Here is a 25,160-nt window from a genome sequence, read left to right as displayed (position 1 = left end):
AATTATGGATAACTTTGTTTTTATTTCTTTATATTTAATGATGGGTAAATACTTTGATTTATGTCCTTTTCTTTGTTCTTCAGTCATTTACTCTCTCTCTCTCTCTCTCTCTCTCTCTTATTCCTATTCATCAGGCATTATATAGACCCGTACAACCTCTTCCCACTTCAACATACTTCTGCCACTGTATACCCCTCAAGCCCTCCTCCCCTTTCCCTCCACCCCCTCTGCTGCTACTCCACATCTCTCCACGTATTCACCACAACCTCCTCCTCCTCCTTCCCCCTCTCCCTCCATCACAACAACCATTCAAAGCCTCTCCTCCCTCTCCTCTCTTTCTCCTCCTACATACCATGCATCATCTGCCTGCCCCCTCCCCTTCCCTCTGTCCTCAACCAAATCTCTCCCCACACACCTTACATCATTTACCTGCCCTCCCTCTCCCCCCCACTCTACACACCTTACATCATCAACCCCACCCCCTCTCCCTCCTCCTGGCAGCATAATGGTGTGTGGGTGAGCTGTGGTTTATCAGAGTAGCTGCATCAGGGCCGCCCCAACACCCGAGACTCCATCATCTCCCTCCCCCTCCCTCCACCGCTAAAACGTGAGGACTAGACCTCGATGAACTCAGTCTTTCCCTCCGTCCCCCTGTTCTCCTCCCCCTCCCCCCTTTTTTGCACGTCCTTTTCCTCCCCTTGGCAATCCTCCAGAAGGTTAATCAGGATCTTCCCTTCTGCTGCAGACAGTTCATGGTCCTCCTGCTCTCCAAGACGTCCACTGGTAACCTCTCCTTTTCTTCTTCCTCTTCCTCCTCCTTTCTTCTTTATCATCTTCCAACGCTCGAGTGGTTTATAAGCTTCATCTTCCTCGTTCACTCATAACCGGTCTAATAAGTCTCCTGTTATCTGCTCTTCCTATGTATTAGTCATCCCCAGATGAGAGCCAACATCCTTCTTCACTTGAGAACTCTCCCAGGTGCTCCTCCTGTGTTCCCACACCACCATCATCAACACTTGTCATCAGACCCTGTTTCAATACTTACGTCCACTCCGTCTGTCAGCTGTTTATCACTAATCCTTCCCTGTTTATTCATCCTTCTACACAATACACTCCATCAACATTTTCTGGGATGAACACAACAGAGAATGTTTTCTAAGGGTGAGCGTTCAATGGCTGAGAGGAAGTGGACAGGACGGGTGAAGAGTTTGCAATATAAATAGAGTCTCTCCTTCAACAGCCGGGGCGGCATTTACAAGATGTATGACCTGCGTCTGTGCGGAGATCTGGAGAGAGATTTATGAGGCCAAGATGAAGGTCATCAATTAGGAGGAAAATGGAGCCAACAGTTTGAGGAAAATGTGACCCCGTGTTGTATATCAACGGTGGAGGATAAGGAGCTCAGTCTGTATACCTCGACCCCTGAGGCAAAAATCCTTCAGCATGTTAAGACATTCTTCAACTTCCTCCTCTATCCACCACAACTCTCAACATGACTAATACCACAACACAACCACCAGCCAGTCTCCACCATCAACACCAAGCACTGCAGGAGAAGAGAACCACCAGGGCACCCAGCCCCGCAAGACCACCTCTAGCACCATCCACCTCGCTATACTCACACCACACATTCCAAGAGCGTCCACTAATTCTATGGAACGTCCTCTCTGACTCAGCAGCCATCCTCACCCCCCTCCCCCCCCATCAACCCATATCATTACCTCTTACCTAATCAGTGAAGAAATAACTTGATTATGTCCCTGTCAATTATGTCACACCCTCCAGGCACACGGGGGCCCCCCTCTGTATTGGGAATTCCTATAAGCTTGTGGTGTATTGGGGACCGTGATCTGGGGTGTGGCAGGGGTTGATGGTGTGGCTGGCTCTCCTCCCTTCCCCACCTCTCCTCTCCGGGTTAATTAAGAGTTTCTCAATGGAAGACCGACATTATTAGACATATGATAAACGTTAAGACTCAATTGACTTTTTATCTCCTGTCCAGAGTTTGCTGAACTTTGAAGGTCAACTGAAGGTCAGAGTCGGGGTTTCACTCTTGTCATATGAGGTCTTCGTGTCACTGTTTAGAGCTACGTGAACACTGTAGAAGATCCATCCTTGAGGAGATATAAATGCCTGGTCGTCACAACGCTCTTTCATCTTACTGGACCTTGACCTTTGACCTCTAGCATTGGGGTCACCGAAATTTCCAAAACAAATATGCATTAAAAAAATGGAGTAAAAACTAATCTGTAACCAAAAAAATCCGGCAGACATTATTTGGTATCGGTGATAAACAATAAATAAAGCGAAGTGAACAACAGTACAGTACGAGCAGCGGCATCACAATATATGACCACCGCCCCTCACACACACACACTACCGACAAAGGCAGAAACTAACAAGGTGACATGCACTGTTTCCGGGGACACTTGCCTCACACACACGACTCAACCCACACACTGTCAACAATTGTGTGTGTGTGTGTGTGTGTGTGTGTGTGTGTTTTCATCATCCAAAAATTTGTACGCCGCTACCATCCGTCTCAAGTACACTGACCCCACCTCCAACAACTACGCCCTCTCTCCTAAAGGAACAGACTATTCTCACACTAATACATAAAAACAGACGAGATATGAAGATGTGAACCAGGCAACAAACACCCGTCCCTCAACTCAGAATATTGTTGTAGGTATTTGTGGATCTCACCGCGCCACCACAGTCGCTTCCTCTCACCACTGAAACAATTACAAAGGGGAGAAAACTTGAAATAATTTACTCCCCCTAGACCAACCAGGTGGCCGAGGATAACACACACAGGCTAAAGACACCATAACCCTCAACACGTGAATCCGGGCAGACAGTGATGATGACACCTTGGCGCGCACACTCTCTTGATGTCATCGTCACGTAACTCCTGGTGTGTCCTGTATCCATCAACAACACCGGGTCTTAGTGTGCTCTCGGCCACACCCACAGCTTCACACCTCTCATCATCTCCACACCAAATGCTTCCATAAAATTCGAGGTGGTCACCCCCCCCCCAGGTGGAGTAAATTGGTGTAATCAAAACTTGCAGCAGGCGAGGTCTGAGCCGCGCAGGTAGTGCTGACGGGGCAGAGCCTGACCAGGGTGGTAGTGAAGGGTGTGGTGGTCGTGATGAGGAACCAATGTCTCTCTCATAATATTTCAGGGGCCAGGGAAGAGTGGCACTCCTAGTTTACATAATCCTCCTCTTAGTGGAATCCTCTGCTGTAAACTTATCAGCCAGCTGCGTCAACCAGCATCATTCTACACACACCCCTGAGCGCAACTTCCTGGCGGCGGACACACCCTGACGCGCGCACACAATTATTCCTCCAAGACTACAGTACCGAAACACACAAGCACTGCACATCAAGTTTTATAAACACATACACACACACACACCTTTGAACCCAAATTCTACCATCCTCGTAATTAACTATAATCTTTAAGGAATGTATCCACAGGTGACCAGTGACCATCACCCTCCCTGTGAGCCCAGACAGTCTTGACTCCCAATTCACCAAGATTCTGGGCTATATATATATTATCTCCCAACTGGTGCTCGGAGAACACTATCTACTTACTTGTACACTGAAGTCTCCATATAGTTTTATGTCATTCTGTACTTCAGCATAACTGAGCCAGTTAGGTGCGTCCATACAGCTTCATGTGAGGAATATTCATCACTAGAGAATAAGAGCCCAAGAACACCTACGAAAGACGAATGACAATCACCGCCAGAACTGAGGTGTTGAATGCTGTCAAGCCCTAGGGACACGGAGTGTGTGTTAACACGACACAACACCTCTCAACTCTGGCCGAGAGATTACCAAAGGATATTCTAAAACATGCATGGCCATGTACAACCCCATCTGACACACACACACACACACACACACACACACACACACACACACACACACACACACACACACACACACACACACACACACACACACACACACACACACACACACACACACACACACACACACACACACACACATACACACACACACACACACACACGCACGTAGACAGAACAAGTGTTATGTATTCAAAACAGCTGAAATGAAAGAAGAAACACCATAAAGACGACCCCACAGACCAGCTCCCCTGGGAGGAGAATCCGGGATAAGGCGAGACATAACATGTTTTGATGTGAGAATCCTGGTAGTGCCGTGTGGGTACATAACATGAGTGAAGCCCCGTCCACACCGCCGGGAAGCTCTCACCTCAACAGCACGATGCATTAACTCTTTCTTCTTCTTTAGTGAGAAGACAAGGTGTTTGTTCTTGTGAATTGACTCCGTTACCTAAGGATTAACTTTTGGGGTCACCTTAAGATTAGACCCCAGCCTATGTCACTCGTGTAACCATCCAAACTTAATCTCTCTCCCCGGGTGTTTCATCTTCCGGTGATATTAGCTGAAGGGAAAGGGAGGGCTAATCTTCACGTGATCCGACTTTTTAACTAATATTAAAACAAATCAACAATAGATGGACTATTCTCAACTAATCCTCCGTCTATCGCGAGGAGGAGGAGGAGGAGGAGGAGGAGGAGGATGAAGTATCCGTCCCCTACTACACTCCCTTCACCTCGCCCGCAGGAGAGCCAGACCAACTGATCGAGCCAGTGACCACCAGACAGACATCCAAACGTGTCCCATATCAATAAATTGGCGGACCTACGTTCGAAGGGAGGAGTACCTTGGGAGAGAGGGTGGAGGGGTATTTTGGAAGAGAGACAGAGAGAGAGAAAGCTTGGAATAGTGGGAGGAACTGAAAAGGCAAAAGAAGAACTGGGGGGTCTTGAAGGAGAGACAAGCGCTATAAGAGGGAGGGGAGACTTAGACGGGGAGATGTAGAAAAAAGTTGATAAGGCTAGGAAAGGGGACAGAGTGGGAGGAAGGGGAGGAGAGGGAGAGTAAAAAAGGGGGGGCTGAAGGAGAGGGAAAAGTGGTGTTATATAGTGAGGAGCTGGTAGAGGGGAGAGTTGTAAGGGAGTGGGAGCGGAGGAAGGGGTGAGAGCTGTCACGTAAACAGGAGGGACAAAACGTTATAAATATGGGGTCAGAGGGGGGGTAATGGCGACGGGGGTAGGGATGGATAGATACTGGCGGTGGTAGGGGTAGTAGTAGTAATGGAGTTAGTAGGTATAGTAGAAGTAATGGTGGTTGGAAGTAGTAGTGGTGGTTGGAAATAGTAGTGGTGGCAAAAGTAATAGTAAAGGCAGGAGGTAATGGTGATAGCGGTGGTGGTAGAGGAGGAAGGAGGGGGCAAACAAGACAATAATATTAGTGGGTGCAGACAGCAGGGCATTATAACCTCTGACACAGCTGCCCTGCCTGCCAAATTTTTGAGGGAGGAGAGGGTTAGTGGGAGGAAGGAGGAGGATGGGGAGGAAGGAGGGAAGGAAGGTAAGGAGGGAAGGTCATGGGGAGAGGTAAGGGAGGGAAACATGTTAGAAAAAGGGAGTATATATTATGCAATGTTACAGGGTGTTGAGAAGGAAAGAAGGAGATTATGCCATGGGGTATAAGGTGTTAGGAAATGGTAGGTAGAGAGGAGGAAGGGAGGAAGGGAGGGAGGGAGGGAGGGAGGAGGGAGGAGGGGACAGCTGTGGCCACCTGCTTCTCGGCCCGTGTGTAAGCTGACCACCAGCTGCGCTTTGGTTACTGAACACCAACACACGGGCAAGCTGGGGGGATGGAAAGGAGAGAAAGAAAGAAAGAAAGAGATGGAAGGGCGGGGGGGGTTATGAAGGAGCAGGGAAGGGGGTTATGGGAAGGGGGGTTATGGGAAGGGGGGGGGAAGGGGGGGGGGGGGGAGTGAGATATGGAAGGGCGTGGGGTAGGTGGAGGAACGACATTCGGGTTGGAGAAAGAATAAGGATTGGAGAGAAGGATGAGGAAACGGGATGTGGGAGGAAGAGGGATGGGGAGGAAGAGGGATGGGGAGGAAGAGGACAGGAGGAGTGGCAGGGGTCTTTTTGGTGGTGGGGAAGGGAAGAGATGATCATGGGGAAAGGAAACTTACGAACAGATCCATAAGCAAAAGGAGGAACTGAGGGAGAGGGAGAGAGAGAGAGAGAGAGAAATAACGAGAGGGGAGGGGTGACTAGGGGGAGGGGAGGGGTGACTAAGGGCAGTGTAGGGGTATAAGGGCAATATAATAAATCAATATCCGTGTGAGAGAGCTACTGGCGGTGCTGGGGAGGGCTGGGGAGGGAGGGCTGGGGAGGGGAGAGGCAGGTGGGAGGGGATAGAGGGGAGGAGGAGGAGAGCCAGATGTGAAGGAGTGGGGGGAGGAAGGGGGGGTGAACTAATCTGTTTATTACTCAATGTTAATCCCCCCCACCCCACCGTACAATGTCATGGCCGTGTTTGTACACATTTACATTACTCGTATTACGTGCACCCTGCCGGATTTTACCTGCATATGATTCCTGGAGTATTATGGCCACCCCTTCCAAGCCCAAGCCTAGCCCAGCTTCTCTTGATTAACCAGGCTGTATGGATGACTCTAGGGAACACACACACACACACACACACACACACACACACACACACACACACACACACACACACACACACACACACACACACACACACACACACACACTACTACTACCACCATTAAACAGGGACGACCTTCACACACGTACATACAGTATAATCTTTGGTAAATGAAGCCTCAAAATCTAAACACGTACAGCGGCTGTGTTCCTGGTGAAGCAACCCTCAAGTATCAGCACCAGCCCTTAAGTAACAAGAATGTGGCACTTGAGGGGTAATTCTTTGTCACACTAAAACTATCCATTTTCTTACAGTCGCTGAACCGCCTTTAAGTGTCCACCCCGTCACTAATTATACTAAAAAAATCAAACAGGAAATTGAAGAGTAAAGTAGTGTTAATGATAAACCTTCAATATAATACATATAGTTATGCATGTACATCCAATTGTATTAACAAAACACTACAACATAAAGGATGTACTATCAGTGAACTAACAAATGCCTAACACCAGTCACACTATCACACATCTACCACCTATCACACACCTAACACCAGTCACACACCTAACACCAGTCACACACCTAACACCTGTCACACACCTAACACCAGACACTTCACCCTAGACACTTAAATCCGCCTTTATCAATGAAACGTTAACATACAGTACAGTAGTAGGGAGGGCAGCCGGGCACGTTATATCATCACCGATGACCTGCCTGGCTTTCTCTCCGCTTTCTACACCCCCCGAGGCCGGTCATAACCCCTGGCGGAGGAGACATCCACCACCACCACCTGTATCTTTACCTGGACAAGGGCCACATAATTGCGGATCACTTGAAGATTAGGCACCCCAGCTTAAACCTAATAATTTCAACATCCTCACCCTTACCTAACCAAGCATAACCCAACCAAACATAATGTAAAATAATCTAACCAAACATAATCTAACATAACCTAACCCAATCCAACACAATTTATCCAATCCTTACCTAAACCCCCAAACTCTCCTACCCTAACCCATTCTAACCCCTCCAGGATGTTTTAATCAACAGGTGTACTCAGATGGAAGTGCCTAAATCATCAGGTGAGCCGTGAATAATGTACTAGGTGAGGCCCATTGTGTTGCCCACCTCGCCCACAATAACAAACAGATCAATTATTCTTACCTTCGTCCTCAGTAGTCTCTCTCTCTCTCTCTGTCTCTCTCTCTCTCTCTCAGTCTCTCTCTCTCTCTCTCCTTTGCGAGAGAAGTGTAAGCTCACATACATACATGGGGAGGGGGAAGGGAGGTGAGAGGGAAGGAGGGAGAGGTGAGAGGGAGGGAGAGGTGAGAGGGAGGGAGGGAGGGAGGTGTGAGAGTGTGAGAGGGAGTGAGAGGAGGGAGGTATGAGAGGGAGTGGAGGGAGGTATGAGAGGGAGTGGAGGGAGGTGTGAGAGGGAGTGGAGGGAGGTGTGAGCGGAGTGGAGGGAGGTGTGAGAGGGAGTGGAGGGAGGTGTGAGAGGGAGTGGAGGGAGGGGGAGACGTTACCTTCACCCGTGCTATTGACCGTCTTCCTACAGTGTTATCTCCCCATCTCCCCCACACACTGTTGTCTCCCCACCTCCCCCACAGCCTGGCGGGGAGCTTAGTTCTCACCATGTGTTCAGCATTACTAGTCAGGGCAGAGCGGAGACGGAGCAGCATCTTGAATTAATGTTATTGAAGCCTGGCTAGCCAACACACACCACGTTACACCACCACTACCACAACCCGGCACCACCACAACCATCTACTGCCATCCTCAGCACTTGCACCATCACCATCAAAACACCCTGCATCTCCCCTCTCCTCCACCTCAACACTTTCTTTGCTCGAACCACCACCAACATACACCAGCAGCCACCACCACACAGCCACCTTCTCCCACGCAGTGCCCATCACCTCCACCCGGGCACTACCTGAACATGAAGGCGGCAGGGCCACGATCAGGAGAGAGGGAGAGGTAATGATGATGGATACCCAATTTAGGGTACACCAGGAACATTCTCACACCGTTGTGGTAGGGTACACATACCTTGGCGGTGGTGGCGGCGACGACCACCACCACCACCACGATAATGACGATGATAATAATGGTCAAGGTGGCTAATAATGACGAGGTGAAAGGGGCATAAAAAAACAACAATGACGAAAGGCTACGAACGATACCAAGTCACCTCCTCCAACACCGAAGATCAAACATCACACACAGCCAGGAAGACTGACGCGTTGTTTTATCTGAGGTACAAAATAATGCCGGTGGACGATACGTGGACAGGACACAGGACGAGAAATCCGGCTGTAGTTGATTAACACACACACACACTAATGTAATGTCTGTAAGTCTGTATATTTTCAGCCACCGGCTGCGACTCTATTAATAAACCGTTTATTATTATTATTATTTTTATTATTTACACACACTACCTAAACAAGGGAGTTAAAATGCAAATGTATCCAATAGATTAATTTGTTTTCTCTCCCGGGGAAGCTAATCCCTGGCTCAACCCACCACAGCTACCACCATCCTGGCAAGAGGAGGAGGAGGAGGAGGCTGGCTGAGGTCTGATGATGGGTACTGGCCTCCCTGTGACACCACCATATATTATTATTATTATTATTATTATTATAATAATAATAATAATAATAATAATAATAATAATAATAATAATAATAATTTATACTGTAGGTCAAATGCTAGCAGGTATCACCTAACTGCATCTGTTCCTAAAGTAATCTTCCCCCTCCTTCCCCCCTGAGGGTGAATTTAAGGAGGGGGGAGGGAGGAATCAAACAATAAGGGCGTGTGTATAAAAGGATTAAAAAACACTCCGTTGCGTCTGCCAGGCTGCTGAGGGAGGGAGAGGTCCGAGCGGGGAGGGGGAGAGAACAGCCGAGATGGAATATAACTCCTTAATTTCCCCGTCATAGTTATCGAAACATATTCTAGTGAGGTAAAGTTGTGGTGTGTGTCTCAGTGGCTTCCAAAACTCACACAGAAAGTAAAGATGTGTCAATTACCATGTTGAAATGAACCACCAGTAGCCAGGGCGAAGGAAGGAAGGAAGGAAGGAAGGAAGGAAGGAAGGAAGGAAGGAAGGAAGGAAGGAAGGACACTCGGTAACAACGCAGAGAAGTAACAACGATAACACCAAAAAAATATATACATCACCGATAAAAGAAATAACAATAACAAATCACATTAAGCATCGGGATAGTCAATACATTCATAGACAATTAATTGTATAATCGTATCAGCATCAAATCCCTTTCAGCAGCTGATGAAAAAAATGATGCAGTATTATTATATTCATTAGCTGCCAATATAATTCACGTCACACACACAGTTATATCAGTTTCAATTCCCTCACCCTGGACGACACTTAATCAAATTCTACCCATGAGACTTTTTTTTCTTATAATTCCCCTCCTCCGATATTGCCCAGGGGGAGGGGTTAGTTTTCGTTCAATAACTTCATGTATCACCTAAAGATTAACCACCGTAACGTTATCTGGGGTTTTGGTTAGGTCGGTTTATCTTGTCCAGTTATTACTTCAGAGAAACGACCCTGAAAGAGAGAGTAAAACGCAGCCACAAGAAGAGTTACAGAATCTCGTGTGGTAAAAGTTCAACTTGCTAACAGTTTATTCAACCCTCCAAATAATAATCATCCCAACCTTACTTCAACACCACCAAACCACCAGGTGAAAATGACCTCTTATTCAAACACCACCATCACCACAACCAAACATCACTACTTTACGTTAGGCGGCAGCAATTTTTAATCTTGTTTACACAGATGCCAGCCAGTCGGGATTAACTGTAATTCCCCCTTGCCGTGGTTTAATCCGGGTCGTTTACACACCACGGAACACGGGCGGAAGTGTGAGTACAGGTACCTGAAGATTACTGCTCAAAATACCTGGTCACCCTCGGTCACCCTGGCCCGTGTTTTCTCGGAACTGTGACTAAAACGCCTACAGTACCTCCTCCCTCTCTCCTTCCATACACACACACACACCATCTCCCTCTTTTTCTATGTCCTCTCCCTGCCTCCTTCCCTTCCTCTCTTCCTATATCATCTTCCTGCCTCCTCTTCCCCCCTCCTTCCCCCTTCCCCTTACACTCTCCTTGTCCATTCTCCTCTTCCCTCTCAGCGGCAACCAAGATGATGGCAATAATAGGCGAACGAGAGAGAGAGGTGGGGGGGAGGGGGAAAGAGAAAATGGGAGGGAGAGGAGGAAAAAGAGAAGGAAGGGAGGAAGAATAAAAGGAATAGGAAATGAATAGGAGGAAAAGGAAAGAGGAGGAAAAAAGGGAAGAATTAGGAGAAGGAAAATGAAGAGGAGGATGTGGAAAAGGTAGAATAGGAGGAAAATTAAGAAAAGGAGGAGGAAAAGGTGGAGGAAGTTACTCGCACCAACACCTTACCTCACCGTTGACACACCCACAAACACACGATGATGCTGATGCCAACGTACCTGTTAAGAGAGAGAAAAACACCACGTTAACACACACACACCCCAGGGGACACGAGTATATCATCAAGAAGCCATAACACAGTAAACTTAGGCTTGTATATTTTGTTACACACACTAATGATCACAAAGCTAAAAAACACATCAGTTAATTATTCTCGTACCTAAACAATACCTCCATTAATTATCATCACTACATCAAATCCTTTGGAAGAAGAAAAAAAACTACGCAGAGACATACAAACACACACTAAAAATAAATTAATATCTTGCTGTTGTTTAAGATCATCGACTGTAGGCGGCGGAACAAGCGGGAGCAAGGGCGAGGAAAGCAAATCGAGATGCATAGGATGAACACATCTCCAGTAAGTCCCCAGTCTGGATAACTATATACAGGTATGGAAACACTACCCTAGAAAGATACAGCGACTAAGATGATTCCAGAACTACTGTATGACATCTTGATTATCCAAGTAGACTGTGGGCCTTAGGACTAACAACCATTCAGACAGGGCAAAATAGGGAAGTCTCAATGATACATTTAAAATATCTGAAAGGGATGGAAAACGTGAACCTGCGACCAATTTTTTGTCATGTCACGCACCACTAACACGAGGGGACATAACTACAAGCCGGCAGAGTTATCATGCAGGACGAATATAAGGATATATTCAACCTGTACTACCACCCCAAACTGTTGAATAAAGAACAGTACTGGACGTCAAAATGGTCCATATATAAACAGACAAACTACAAATAATACCCATTTTACCGCTGCATGTCGTGTTACTGTCACCAACAACTATTACAACTATACTGGCGGTGATAATAACACCATCAAACACCGAACAACACATACATATATATTGGCCACAGTAATAACATAGACTCAGCGACGGGGTTCCTCTACGGTGACCGGGAAAAACAACACAAGTCACAATTATGGCTGGCTTCCCTTGGCTCACACCTGGCCCACACCTTGATACAGCACTATAAGAGACGAAGCTGATGCATAAACAGGAACATCCCGTTTATCTGTCTATAATACTCTATATAAAACCACTTGGCGTATAATCCCCATCTACCTTCCTATATCGTGTTTGTTTATATACCTTAAAACATGAGAGTATACTTGGGAGATATAACGCATACCATGACAGCATAGAGTAGACCAATTGATGGATGGATACGCGTGTCTTATGTAGCGTCCCTGTGTACTGTAGCGTTCCCGTGTACTGTATCTGTTAACATGTAGATAATTAACTACATACACAATGAAACAGGTGAGACAACAAGAAAAAATAGAACGCCGCAGCGCATCCATTAACAAGCTTCAACGCGGGAAACTGACAAGTGCCACACATTAATCCCAGTCAGGAAGCATACAGTTACTCTTGCCAACGTGGTGGTGGTGGGTGGTGGTGGTGAGCTGGGTGGTGGTGGTAGAGAGCTGGGTGGTGGAGAGCTGGATGGTGGGGGGAGCTGGGTGGTGGAGAGCTGGGTGGTGGTGGTGGTAGGTGGGAGAGCTGGGTGGTGGTGGTGAGCTGTGGTGGTGGGCTGGGTGGTGGTGGAGAGCTGGTGGGGAGCTGGGGTGGTAGAGCTGGGTGGTAGAGAGCTGGGTGGTGGAGCTGCTGGAGAGCTGGGTGGTGGAGAGCTGGGTGGTGGTGGTGGAGAGCTGGGTGGTGGAGAGCTGGGCGGTGGTGGTGGGGAGCTGGGCGGTGGTGGTGGTGGGGGCTGGGGGTGGTGGTGAGAGCTGGGGGTGGAGAGCTGGGGGTGGTGGTAGAGAGCTGGGTGGTGGGGGCTGGGTGGTGGTGGTGGTGGAGAGCTGGGTGGTGGTGGTAGAGAGCTGTGGTGGTGGTGGAAGAGTGTGGTGGTGGTGAGAGCTGGATGGTGGTGGTGGAGAGCTGGTGGTGGTGGGAGAGCTGGATGGTGGTGAGAGCTGGGTGGTGGTGGTGGGAGCTGGTCGGAAGGTTTGGTGGGAGGTTTGAGGGGCGGGTGGGAGGTTGTGTTTGAAAGCTGTTGGAGGTCACACTGTAGGTTGAGAGGTACGGGTGGGAGGTTGGGGAGGGATGAGGGAGATGAGGAGTGGGAGTGTTGGGGAGGAGATGGGGAGGTGTGGGAGTGTTGAGGAGGAAGATGAGGGAGGTGTGGAGTGTTGAGGAGGAAGATGAGGAGGTGTGGTGTGTGTGTGTCGCAAGGTGAGGTGGTGTGACAAGCAACACTGCGCCGATGATCAACTCCTTACCTCTAGGCCAGGAGGGGGCGAGGATGGGGTGAGTGGGGGAGGAGGGGCGAGGATGGGGTGGGAGGGGGTGAGTAGGGGAGGGGTGGTGGGGGAGGAGGGGGTGAGGTGGGGGAGGAGGGAGGAGGGGGAGGAGGGGGAGGGGGGAGGAGTGGGGAGGAGAGGGAGGAGGGGTGAGTGGGGGAGGGAGGGAGGGGGGGAGGTGAGGGGGGAGGAGGGGTGAGGGGCGAGGAGGGGGTGAGTGGGGGAGGAGGGGTGAGTGGGGCGAGGAGGGGGGAGAGGGGGGAGAAGGGGGAGGAAGGGGGGGGAGGAGGGGTTAAGTGGGGAGAATGACCAGTGTGGGTGTGTAAGGTGTGGGGGGTAAGGGGTACACACACACACACACACACACACACACACACACACACACACGTGGAGCTTCATCTGAGCATCACGTGACTGGGAGGAACTGGAAGCACAAGACCTGATCTCCCCTCTCACATGCACGTTTTCGGGGCAATACGAGACTAACACACCTGTCTTCACCATAACCTTCCTTTAATGGTGTAATAAATACATATACACACAGGTGGAAGATGGAGAGGAGGAGGAAGTGATGGTGGAGTACAGTGAACGATGATGACTTGTCTTCGATGAAAAACAAAGACAATTTCCCCCCGGGTCAACAGTGAAGGGCACACATCATGCAGGAAGCTCCTTGACCACTGACACACAACGGTGAGCGACTCCTTAAGAAACCTTCAAGTGGCAACGGGAAAAATAATGATTCACTCCCACTTACTGTCGTGAACAATTCAATAAGATTCATCACACGACGAGGCGATAATAATGAGTCATAAATGCTGAGTGTAAGACGTGAGATGTATTCCAGAGATCCACTAACTCATTATAAACTCCTGTGTGGGAAAGTTCTCACTCCTGCTAAGACATACACAGCGCCATGGCCACACTACCCTGCACGGGTCACCCCAGGTAAGATTAAAAAACACGCAAGTAGTCGTCTCCGCCACCATAATACAAAATGGGAGCAAAATATCACTCGCCAAAATTCTACATTTTCCATTATTTCTGGCGTCAAGGATGAAAACGAACTTGTTATTCACATCACGGTTAAAAAATACATAATTTAGAAATGGACTTGTGGCTGTGAGGACGATACGATAGTGAGAAGGACAGTAAACATCCTATATAAATTACAGGTGCACTAATGGCTATGTACAATACCTCTTTAACACGACTATTGTACACAGCTTAGAGCGCCATTATCACCACCACCCACGGTCACTACTCCATCAGGTGGGTGTCGCCCCGCCACACATCGCAAACAAAAACGACGAAATTGACACTCCTGCTGCACCTGACACCATTACTATCACACTTGACACCACCACTATCACCCTCACTCACAGACAGACAGACAGACACACTGAAATCGCCAAATCATTCCCTCGCCTCATTCTCGTCTCTCCAATAATACACCAGACTTCAAACTAATTAAAAGCCAAGAAAAGTAACAGTCAAGCATGTGTATTATTCCAGGGTGTGTGTGTGTGTGTGTGTTAGGTTAGGATGTAGGAGTATCTACGTGTATTGTGTACATGAGTCCACCACTTCAGCACACTTGGCCTGACAGTTTGTGGGACGTGGTTTGGGGCATGATGATAGGATACGTTGAGTGGTGGTAGGGTGTGGTAGTATAAGGTAGATGTGTGGAGGTGAGCTGTATCACATCCGGCAAAGACACCTGATCCTGGCGGGGTTAAGGGACTCTCACACAACGCGGGAGTCTCCCCCCCCCCCAACACACACACACACACCTATCCTCTACATCGGCTATAACCCCTACATACACCGTAACTCATAATTTCCATTCAGTTAATTCGACAACAACAGCACAGACAGACTCCAACATGATATACAATAACATATAAAAATACACAGTCACGCACCATAAACTACTGCAACCATTTGTACAGGTCGGTGCGATGGTTCGTCAGGCTCGCCACCGCTCCACAGCGCCAGTAGCCTACACCTGAGTGACATCCGTCACTCAAGAGGTGTGGTAAGGGTCCCCCCGCTGCTGCCACCGTAACCCTACACGCTGGGAATGACCTCTACCACACCCCCTCACCTTACACCTCTGAACCCAGACATGGACGGTGGCGGAAAAGGAACATCAGGCGCTGGCGGTGAGGGACATTGTAGATATGCAGAAGGTAAGCCGAGATTGAAACAAGAGACGTAGGGGAAGACGAGAGAGAGAGAGAGTCAAGTGTTGGGAAGGTGGTCACGGTAGACAGGTGTGGGAGAGGAGAGAGGTAAAGTTACGCACACCCTAGACACTGGCAGGCTGACACACACACAGTCAAGGCGAGTCACGTTCACATATCCATATTTACACATTTAGGTCTGAAAATAGTGCTAAGTCATCTATTTTACTATTAGAGATGGTGTGGAGATTCGCACTGCCACTACTTCTGAGGATGTTACAGGTGTTCAGTTGTTAATTAACGAGAGCCAACGGGAAAGGTGCAGTGGGTCAGGTAGAAGAAGAAGAATTAAAACACAATGCAATAGCTCAGTTGGCCAAGGTCGATGGTGTGGTGGTGGTCGATGCCCTCAATGGCGGGCACCTCCACCACGCACAGCTTTAAAGTCTCCTGTGATGGGAGGAAGGAGAGGCGGCGTTAATAAACCACTACACAGCCCCTGCACACTCACTAGTTCCTGACACCACCACCACCCCTCAGTACATGGACAGTCAAGCAACAACAGATTTCACCTCAGGACAACCAAGCACCCACAGAATCACCTCAAGCACCGGCAGATTTCACCTCAGGACAACCAAGCACCTAAAGAATCACCTCAAGCACCTACAGATTTCACCTCAGGACAACCAAGCACCTAAAGAATCACCTCAAGCACCTACAGATTTCACCTCAGGACAACCAAGCACCCACAGAATCACCTCAAGCAACAACAGATTTCACCTCAGGACAACCAAGCACCTAAAGAATCACCTCAAGCACCGGCAGATATCACCTCAGGACAACCAAGCACCCACAGAATCACCTCAAGCAACAACAGATTTCACCTCAGGACAACCAAGCACCTAAAGAATCACCTCAAGCACCTACAGATTTCACCTCAGAACCAAGCACCCACACAGAATCACCTCAAGCACCTAAGTAGATTTCACTCAGGACAACCAAGCACCCACAGAATCACCTCAAGCACCTAAGCAGATTTCACCCCAGGACAACCAAGCACCCACAGAATCACCAAGCACCTACAGATTTCACCTCAGGACAACCAAGCACCCACAGAATCACCTCAAGCACCTACAGATTTCACCTCAGGACAACCAAGCACCCACAGAATCACCTCAAGCACCGGCAGATTTCACCTCAGCTCAGCCAGAGATTTACATGCATATTCACATCTACAATTCAAAACTATATTTGAAAACATCAGTAAGAGTTGAATGCTATCCACAGTGCCGGAATAAGGGACACACTGACCCAGATACAACACACACACACACACACACACACACACACACACACACACACACACACACACTTTATAGTAAATATGAAAATAACAACACCTTAAAACATGACACTACTATTACTGCTACGTATAATAAATAATAATAATTTGATGATGATGACAGTGAACCAGCTCCTCCTCTCTCTCACACAGCCATCCTCACCGGCCGACAGAGACTGGAAGCAAGTGAGAGGTGAGAATGACCAGTGTGTGTGCCGAGTGAGGGAAGGGGTGGGGGGGAGGCTGAAAAGGGGGGAGATATAAAGTGGGGTAATGTAGGGGGGGATTATGGGAAAGAGTTACTAAGGTGTGTGGGGAGATTTGGCACGCTGTTCAAACTGGGGTGATGAGTGATCATAGGAATGGAGGGGTAAATATGAGATGGAAAGGGTGTGGAGAGGTGGGTGACAAATGTGGAGGTGTGGGGGGTGGGGTGACAAAATATAAAGGTGTGGGGAGACAAGAACGAAGTGTGGGGACTGGGGAGGCGAGAGATGGAGAAAGGAGGTGAGGTATAGGATAGGAGTAAAGAACGAGAGAGAGAGAGAGAGAGCGCGCACTTATCTACCTCTACAGCCACCTGACTGCCTGCTGATGAACACCTGATCCCTAAGGATTCAGTTTAACCACTACACTTCAGTCCGCTTCATGCGGCCTTTTTTGGAGCATTAAATTGTGATGGTTGGTGGTGGTAGTGGTGGTTGGATGATGGATGGTGGTAGTGGTTGCTGATGTGGGTTGATGATGATGGTGGTGGTGGTGGGATTGCATTGTTGTGTCCATTTGTAGTGTGTGTGTGTGTGTGTGTAGTTCTATCCTCCACCACCACCCAACATTGTCGTTCATTCAAAAAAAATTTTCTGAATGCGTGAAGAGAAGCCTGGAGAAGGAGGAGGGGAGGATGGGAGGGAGGGAGAAGCTGGTACAGCACCAGGCGACATGTTCTGACGTGAATAATCAGCTTACCTCTACACACACACACACACACACACACACACACACACACACAGAGAGAGAGCGAGATCGAGAGAGCGAGATTATTGCCTTGTGTTAGACAAGACTAAGAGAGTTACGGGTAAGACTTTACCCCACTGCCTACATCCGATTGTTTGGGACGCGAAGCTTAAGTTTTATTCCCCCCTCTGTGTGTGTGTGTGTGTGTGTGTGTGTGTGTCAGTCTTTATCTACATCTCAGTCTATCCATTTACCTGTTCTTGTTTCTGTGTATAATCGCCTCTCTTTCCTTTCAGTCTAACCATTGCTCTCTCCACTACACCTACGTCCCAAAACACACTCACTCACACAAACAAGGGGGCCACCACAGCAGCTCTCTACACACACCCTTGCTTCTTCAACTTCACATACAACACGAGAGACTATGAACCCTCAACCCGTGAACACACACACACACACACACACACACACACACACACACACACAAGAGAAGACATACAGACCAACATAGATAAGACGTAGTAAAAACAGACAGACAACAGACAGACAAAACATACACATGGGATAGAATCACAAACTCAATCCCACGCACTGCACACACACACACACACACGCACGCACACACACACACACATGCCCTCACAAAGGTTCTCTCTCCACAGTTCCAGTCAAACAGTCATGATGAGTATACAAAGCCCGGCCAGACTTGAGCCAATAACGAGCCTGACAGGTTTTAAAACTTGGCGACCAGGAGACAGTCTCTTACCTAACAGTTACTGGAGGAAGAATTGGGATTAACTGGGGCTAACTGGGCAGCAGAATAGGTGGGGATTTTGGAGGAAGGTTGACTGACAAGATCCTGTACCATGAGGGTCTCTCTCTCTCTCTCTCACACACACGAGGCTCCAGTAGCCAAAAAGTGAACCATCTAACAGGGTGCAATAAGCTGGGAGTGGGCCAGTTTTTCCCCCTCCGTCGTCAGGTGGCAGGCACTGACAAGGGGGTGGTGGCAGAGACATGAAAGTGGTGGCAGTGACATGGAAGGTGGCGACAGCAACAGGAAGGTGGCTGATAAGGGCAGGTGACTCAAACACACTATCAAGGAGGGTTAGATGAAAGCAGGAAGTACAGTGCCAAGATTCAGATAAAGCAGAACCTCCCACACAACGTCACCTACACCAGCACAGTAAGACTTCTTCAGTTGTTAACACACACATTAACACTCGGCTGGGCATACCGCAGTGCTGGGTGTAAGGTGGAGAGGTCGATACCCTACAGCACTTACTGGGGGGTGACATTAACCACTCTAGCACAAGGTAGGGGAGGGGGCTTGAGGAACACCACATTCCTGTATACATGCACGCACACAGGCATACACCGACATGCAGGCGGCATACATCAATAATAACACTGACCACACTTCACTCACACCCACATGAAACCACACTACCTGGGCATGTATGGCAGGGTGTACACACACACACACACACACACACACACACACACACACACACACACACACACACACGATAACCCAGTGAAGCCGCACGCAGGTGGAGAGAACAAACAGATACACCCCAGAGAGCTTGCCTGGAGGTAAGAGGAGGCTGTACAATACAGTATACGGTACTAGTGTGTTGCTCCTCGTACACAACACAACACCCGCCTACAACAATGTAAACACAAAAACTTAAACAAAAGCATGAGCAACAAGACTAGAGACCAAGAAATACTTTTGTCTCTCTCTCCCTTCTCCTCTGCCCCCCCCCTGGTTATCTCCTTTCAACCATCTTCCTATTGTCTCAGTTTCCTACCTTCTCTTTTCCTGTTCTTTTCAAATTATTTTTTTCTTTTTAATTACGAATATACTGATTACTTTTTTGTCATCCCAAATTAAAAAAAAAAATCAACACCATTTCTCTTCTTCCTCCTCCTTCTCTTCACTCTCCTCTTTAAACTACATTCCCGACCCTTTCTTTACCGCATTCCGCTTCCTTTAATCTTCATATAATAACTCCTCCTCGTATCGTTATCCTCCTCTTCCTCCTCCTCCTCCTCTTTAACCCCTCTTCTTTCTCATCAGCTGACTCCCCTCCTCTCCTGATGCCATCCTTCTTCGCCCTTTCTCTTTCAATTCTCCCTACTCCTCTTCTCCCAATTATTCTCCATCGTCTCAACTCTCTCTCTCTCTCTCTCTCTCTCTCAGGTGAATGACACTTCTCCAAAGACAAGTGATGACAAATTTAATGGCGGAGGAGACTAAGGGGGAGATAAAGAGGAGGAGGAGGGTGGAGGAGGGAGGAAGGAAGCTGGCAATAAGGTGGTGACGTTTGAGGGAGTAATGAGGAGTGAATAACGATAACAGCGCGGGATCATCCTGCTCTCCCCGTGCAACCCTTAACTAGTTAGGTGTCGTTATGGTTCCCTCTCGATCCCCCCCCACCTTCCTCCTCTCCCCCTGTCTACACCCCCATCACTTCATGACGCCACCTCCTGCTCGCCCCTAAGCACATCACTTCTCCTGTTATTTCATCTCCCTCTTCCTGAAGTTCCTCCCTACAATTCCGCCTCCCACACAACACAACAAATCTCCTTTCCTCCAGTCCTTTCCTCCCTCTTCCAATACACGTCTCCCCTATTCTCTTCATCCCTCCTCGCTAATCCTCTACCGTCTATCCCTACATCACGAAACAGGAATTCCAAAGACGGCTTGACAGTTCCCATAGAATCCCTCTCCCCACTCTCTGACCCTGACGAGTCCCTATGGTGCTGTTGCTCAAGTCACCCATCCACTCACTGCCAGCCTCGTCAATAATGAACACAGACGGTGGCGAGGTACAGGTGGTGGGCGAGGCTTAGGTAGGATCTACGCTCGCCCTCCACCACGCTCTCATAGGTCAAAGGTCAAATCGTGGCTCCCAGTCTTCACGCCGCCACACAACAAGTACTGCCTAGCCTAGCCTAACCTAACCTAACCCAACCCGACTCTCACACCCTCCGTCACTACATCCTCACTTGCCCTATGACCTCCCCCTACAGGTCCCCAGCCGTTACCAACACCTCTTCCCTCCCTGACCAGATATCCCTCCTCCTAGTCACAGGCCTGGCACTTGACATTATTAGGGACCTGCCACGCTTTGCTATAAACAGATGAAATGTACCGGGAATTTCCCCCCCACACACTCATCATTCTGTCACTATGTAACTTGCTGACAAAACCCATGACCCTTCAGGCTTCCACGCCCTTAATGCATGAGTCATAAAGGCAAGCATGAACTCCGCATGCTTCCCAGTTGGGCACTGTAAACGCTTCTGCGCTTCACCTTGCACAGGATGTAAGGGGGTGCCCAATAAACTAGCCCCCTCCGGGGCAATCTGTAAAATCTGTACTGCCGTGATGACTTGTTTTTTGAGAGTGTGAGAGAAAAAAACACTTTCAAGCACATTTTTTTTTTATTTATCTAACGCAACAAAAACATGCGACTTATTTTACCCACTTATTATCTCCATTCTAATCGTCTACGTTTCCTGTTTATCTTCCATTCCTTTTTTATTCTTTTTCTTACATATTTTTATCTAACCGTTTCTTTCCCCTCTCTTCCTCTTTTCCTTTACTACTACTAATAATAATACCTGTAATAATAATAAAGTGATGATGATGATGCTAATAATGATAAGTAGATTCCTGTTCTAGTGGATCTCCCAATTCGCCTACAGTGCATTAAAACTGGGGCCCGGTATTAATTAGGCCCCCAGTCATAACGGTATGGGTGAGTGGGGAGTCTATCGCTACCGGGGCCCATTTAATCGACACCGGGACCCATTAATCGCCACTGGGGCCCATTTAATCGTCATCGGGGCCCATTAATCGGAACCGGGACCCATTAATCGCCACTGGGGCCCATTTAATCGTCATCGGGGTCCCATTAACCGTCATCGGGGCCCATTTAATCGCCACCAGGGCTCCTTTAGTTCGTACCGGTTTTGATTTACTCTAACGAGGTAGATCCACTCAACACCCATCCCCTCCCTCCCACTCAACACCCATCCCCTCCCTCCCACTCAACACTCACTCAAGCACTCGATTCACTCAACACTCGATAAACTCCCTTCATCTTTTGCTCCTTCCCTCTCAACACACCCTTTACCCCCTCCCTCATTCAACACACCTCCCTCCCTCAACACACCCTACCCCCTCCCTCCCTCAACACACCCTACCCCCCCTCTCTCAACACACCTACTCCCTCAACACACCCTTTACCTCCTCATTCAACACACCTCCTCCTCCATCCCTCCTCCTACACCTCCCTCCCTCAACACACCCTACCCCCTCCCTCCCTCAACACACCCTACCCCCCCATCTCTCAACACACCCTACTCCCTCCCGCAACACACACAGGGGGCGCCTCTAACACCACCCCCATAAAAAACAAATTTATGTGAATATTTAGAAAAAGGAACAAAAAGTCGAAATTAATTACAAGTTGTAAGTTCGTTATAAGTTGAGCTGACCGGGTGTTGGGAGGCAATTATGTTGGGGAGGGGAGGGGTGGGGTAAAGAGGGGAAGACAGTGGAGGATAGGGGTAGGGAGGAGAGGACAGGGGAGGGGAAGACAGGAGTGTGAGGGCAGTGGAGAGAAAAAGATGGGAGGGATTAGAACAGGAATGGGAAAGAAAGGGAAGGCAATTATTAACAGTGGGGTTGTAAGCACTAGACTGGTGGGAGGAGAGGGGAGGGAGTTGATTGGGTGAAGAGAGAGAGGCGTGAGAAAGGACGGGAGAGTATGGCAATGGGAGAGAGGGGAAGTGGAAGTACCATTTCAGGCACATGATCTTGAAATGTAGAGGTAAATTGTTTGCAGACAGACAAGACGTGCACCTCCCTTCTGAAAAACTCTTAACTTTTGACAACAATCCTCATGTTCAAAGGTTAATAGTATTTTCCCCCAGGATATACAGGTCAGCTCTGGTGTGTGTATGTGTGTGTGTGTGTGTGTGTGTGTGTGTTGAAAATCTTGTTGACCCTTGTTGTTGCTGCTGTGGTGGTGAAGGATGGAGTGAATGGTAAGAGTTGGAGGGGGGGAGGGAGGAAGGAAGGGAGGGAGGGAGGGAGAGAGGGGGGGGGGTAGGAGGAGCACGTGCAGGTCACCCTCTCTCCGTCATAATAGAGTCATTCACCACCTGACATGTGCCTCACCACCAAGTTCTTGTACAGCCCGGGGCATCACTCACTACATTCTGAGGGAGGAAGTGTTTATATGTCTGGTTGGTGGTGACTTGGTGGAGGGGTAGGGTAGGGAGGGGGAGGGGAAGAAGGTTGGTATGCCGATAACTTGTACACCTGGTGGCTCTCTTACCCCCTTACCTACATCACGGGTCACTGAACACAGGTGGGCAGCAACCAGTCACTCTGCCCCACACCATTTCATCATCTCAACGCGGTATTTGCGCGCGCACACACAAGTCCACAGCCTCTACTCTTCAAAAGACTGGCTTGTTTAAGCCCTCGGCCGTCTATACACTCCGTCATCAAGCCTTCGTCAGGGTAAAAACGCTTCTAAACACTCGAGGTATTAGAGCCGTGCCGTTTGAAGGTGAAGGGCTAACCAATCTCTCATCCTACCTGCGGGCTCAACACACACACAAACACACACCACTCCAGGTCTTCTGATCATGATAGCAATGTTTATTTCCTGTAAATACTGACAAGAAAACACACACATAAATGACTCACTTTAAGTACGACACAAACATACCCAACAAAATAGTGCAGTAACTGACCATTTATTTTTTCTGTATCCCCATCAAGCGAAATATAACACACTGCATCAGACTTTAAATACCCCAAGTCCGAAGTGTTGTCAACCCTTCAAATACTCACTCGTTTACACCCTCGACGTCTACCTGGCCTCGATCTTCACCTTTTACCCTTTTAAAAACTCGACTTTTCAAACACTCAACACGCACTGGTTGAAATACTCCCATCCTAACACTGTACATGAAGCTACTCAACTCTCTCTCTCTCAACCCTCCTCACCAAGAGTGCCATCACCACCACCATCCAGCACCTCTCAAGTCAAGCCCAACACACACCCTCACCTACTATCTCCTCTCTCACTCTCTTAACACAGTAACATCACCTCATTACTCGCACTATGTCCTGTCAAGTAAACCTCGAGACAACGATAATCCCCAAGATACAATGCCATGATTAATAATATCATCTGCCTCCTCCTCCTACTTCCTTTAGCGAGTTCGTCACCAATTACAACGTCCAGCACCAGTAGTGACACCTGACAAACTAGGAAGGCTTGGTAAAATGCATTGAGACAGTTGCCCGGGGGTGTTTAGAGTAGGGAGTATGTGGAGTGGAGAGCAGAGTATGTGGAGTGGAGAGCAGGAGAGAAGGGTAACATTAATTCTGACGAGGTACACACATACCCGTCTCCTGTTGGTGGGGGTGTAGTGCTGTGGGAAGTACTCCTTGTGGTGTTATTAAGAGAAGTGTTGTTGAAGTAATTTGCTAACCGGGGTGAGAGCACTACCAGAAGCACCCTTGTATCTCTCACTCTCCCTCTAGGTGTCAACATACACACATGTCCTCACTACACAGTTTTTAATCAACCTGAGTGACCCTCTCCCTCACACACACACACACAAATTAACCTATCAGATCCACCTCACAAAGTATAAAAAAGGTAAAGAAACAACTTCAAGCACATAACGATCAAATCAAAAAGGATTCTGAGTAAAAATATAAAACTACATACATATATGCACATCTTCCATGCACACAAAACGTAGACACGGAGTTGCAAGTTGGTGGGAGCCCCGATAGTGGCATAATTATAACAACAGCTGCTGCTTCAATGGTCCTCAACCACAAGAGTCGTTAAGCCGAGATAATGGCGTTAATTTGAACCAGACTGAAGACGGCAACAACAATCCTGGACCTTGAGAGTCTGCAAGATAGCATAATACTGTACCATGTAAGCCTTGAGGTCATTTAAACCACCACTATTAAGATAACTACACTCCTGAACCACTACACTGATTGTTAGGGTGACGTGTGTTCTTGGCTGGTCTTCGAGAGTATTTTAGTCTCCACAACAGACTACTAACTACCACAAAAGTCGTGAACACACACACACACCGCCGTGCTCCTAGAAGACCATCGCCGCCCACCAGAAAATGGCGACGTGTTAATCCCAGGTGGGTATTACCTGGCTCCCTGGGGCGTGACAGCGAACACCACCACCAGGCTGCAGGTCTAATGGGTCCCTGCCCATGGGTCCCTGACGTACTAATACTGTCTTTGTCTCACCCAACCATTAGGAAATGTGCCAAACAGCCCAATCGTAATATAATAGA

The 25,160-nt window shown here is 48.4% G+C and overlaps 1 protein-coding gene across 3 annotated transcripts in view; it reads right to left on the bottom strand.

The window, feature by feature from the left end:
* LOC121879559 (neuroglian-like) overlaps positions 1–25,160 on the bottom strand; it is a 172,507-nt gene that overhangs the window by 39,331 nt on the left and 108,016 nt on the right. Inside the window, exon 4 of one of the 3 annotated variants that reach the window (XM_042386208.1) lies at positions 10,995–11,044. The exons of the other annotated variants lie outside the window; for them this stretch is intronic. The gene's annotated coding sequence lies outside the window, so the exon portion shown is untranslated. The remainder of the gene's footprint in view (positions 1–10,994; positions 11,045–25,160) is intronic. 3 annotated transcript variants of the gene reach the window in all.

Source organism: Homarus americanus, unplaced genomic scaffold, assembly GCF_018991925.1.
Source record: "Homarus americanus isolate GMGI-L3 unplaced genomic scaffold, GMGI_Hamer_2.0 scaffold9741, whole genome shotgun sequence".
Classification (NCBI taxonomy): Eukaryota; Metazoa; Arthropoda; class Malacostraca; order Decapoda; family Nephropidae; genus Homarus; species Homarus americanus.
This window is presented reverse-complemented; position numbering and strand designations above follow the sequence as displayed.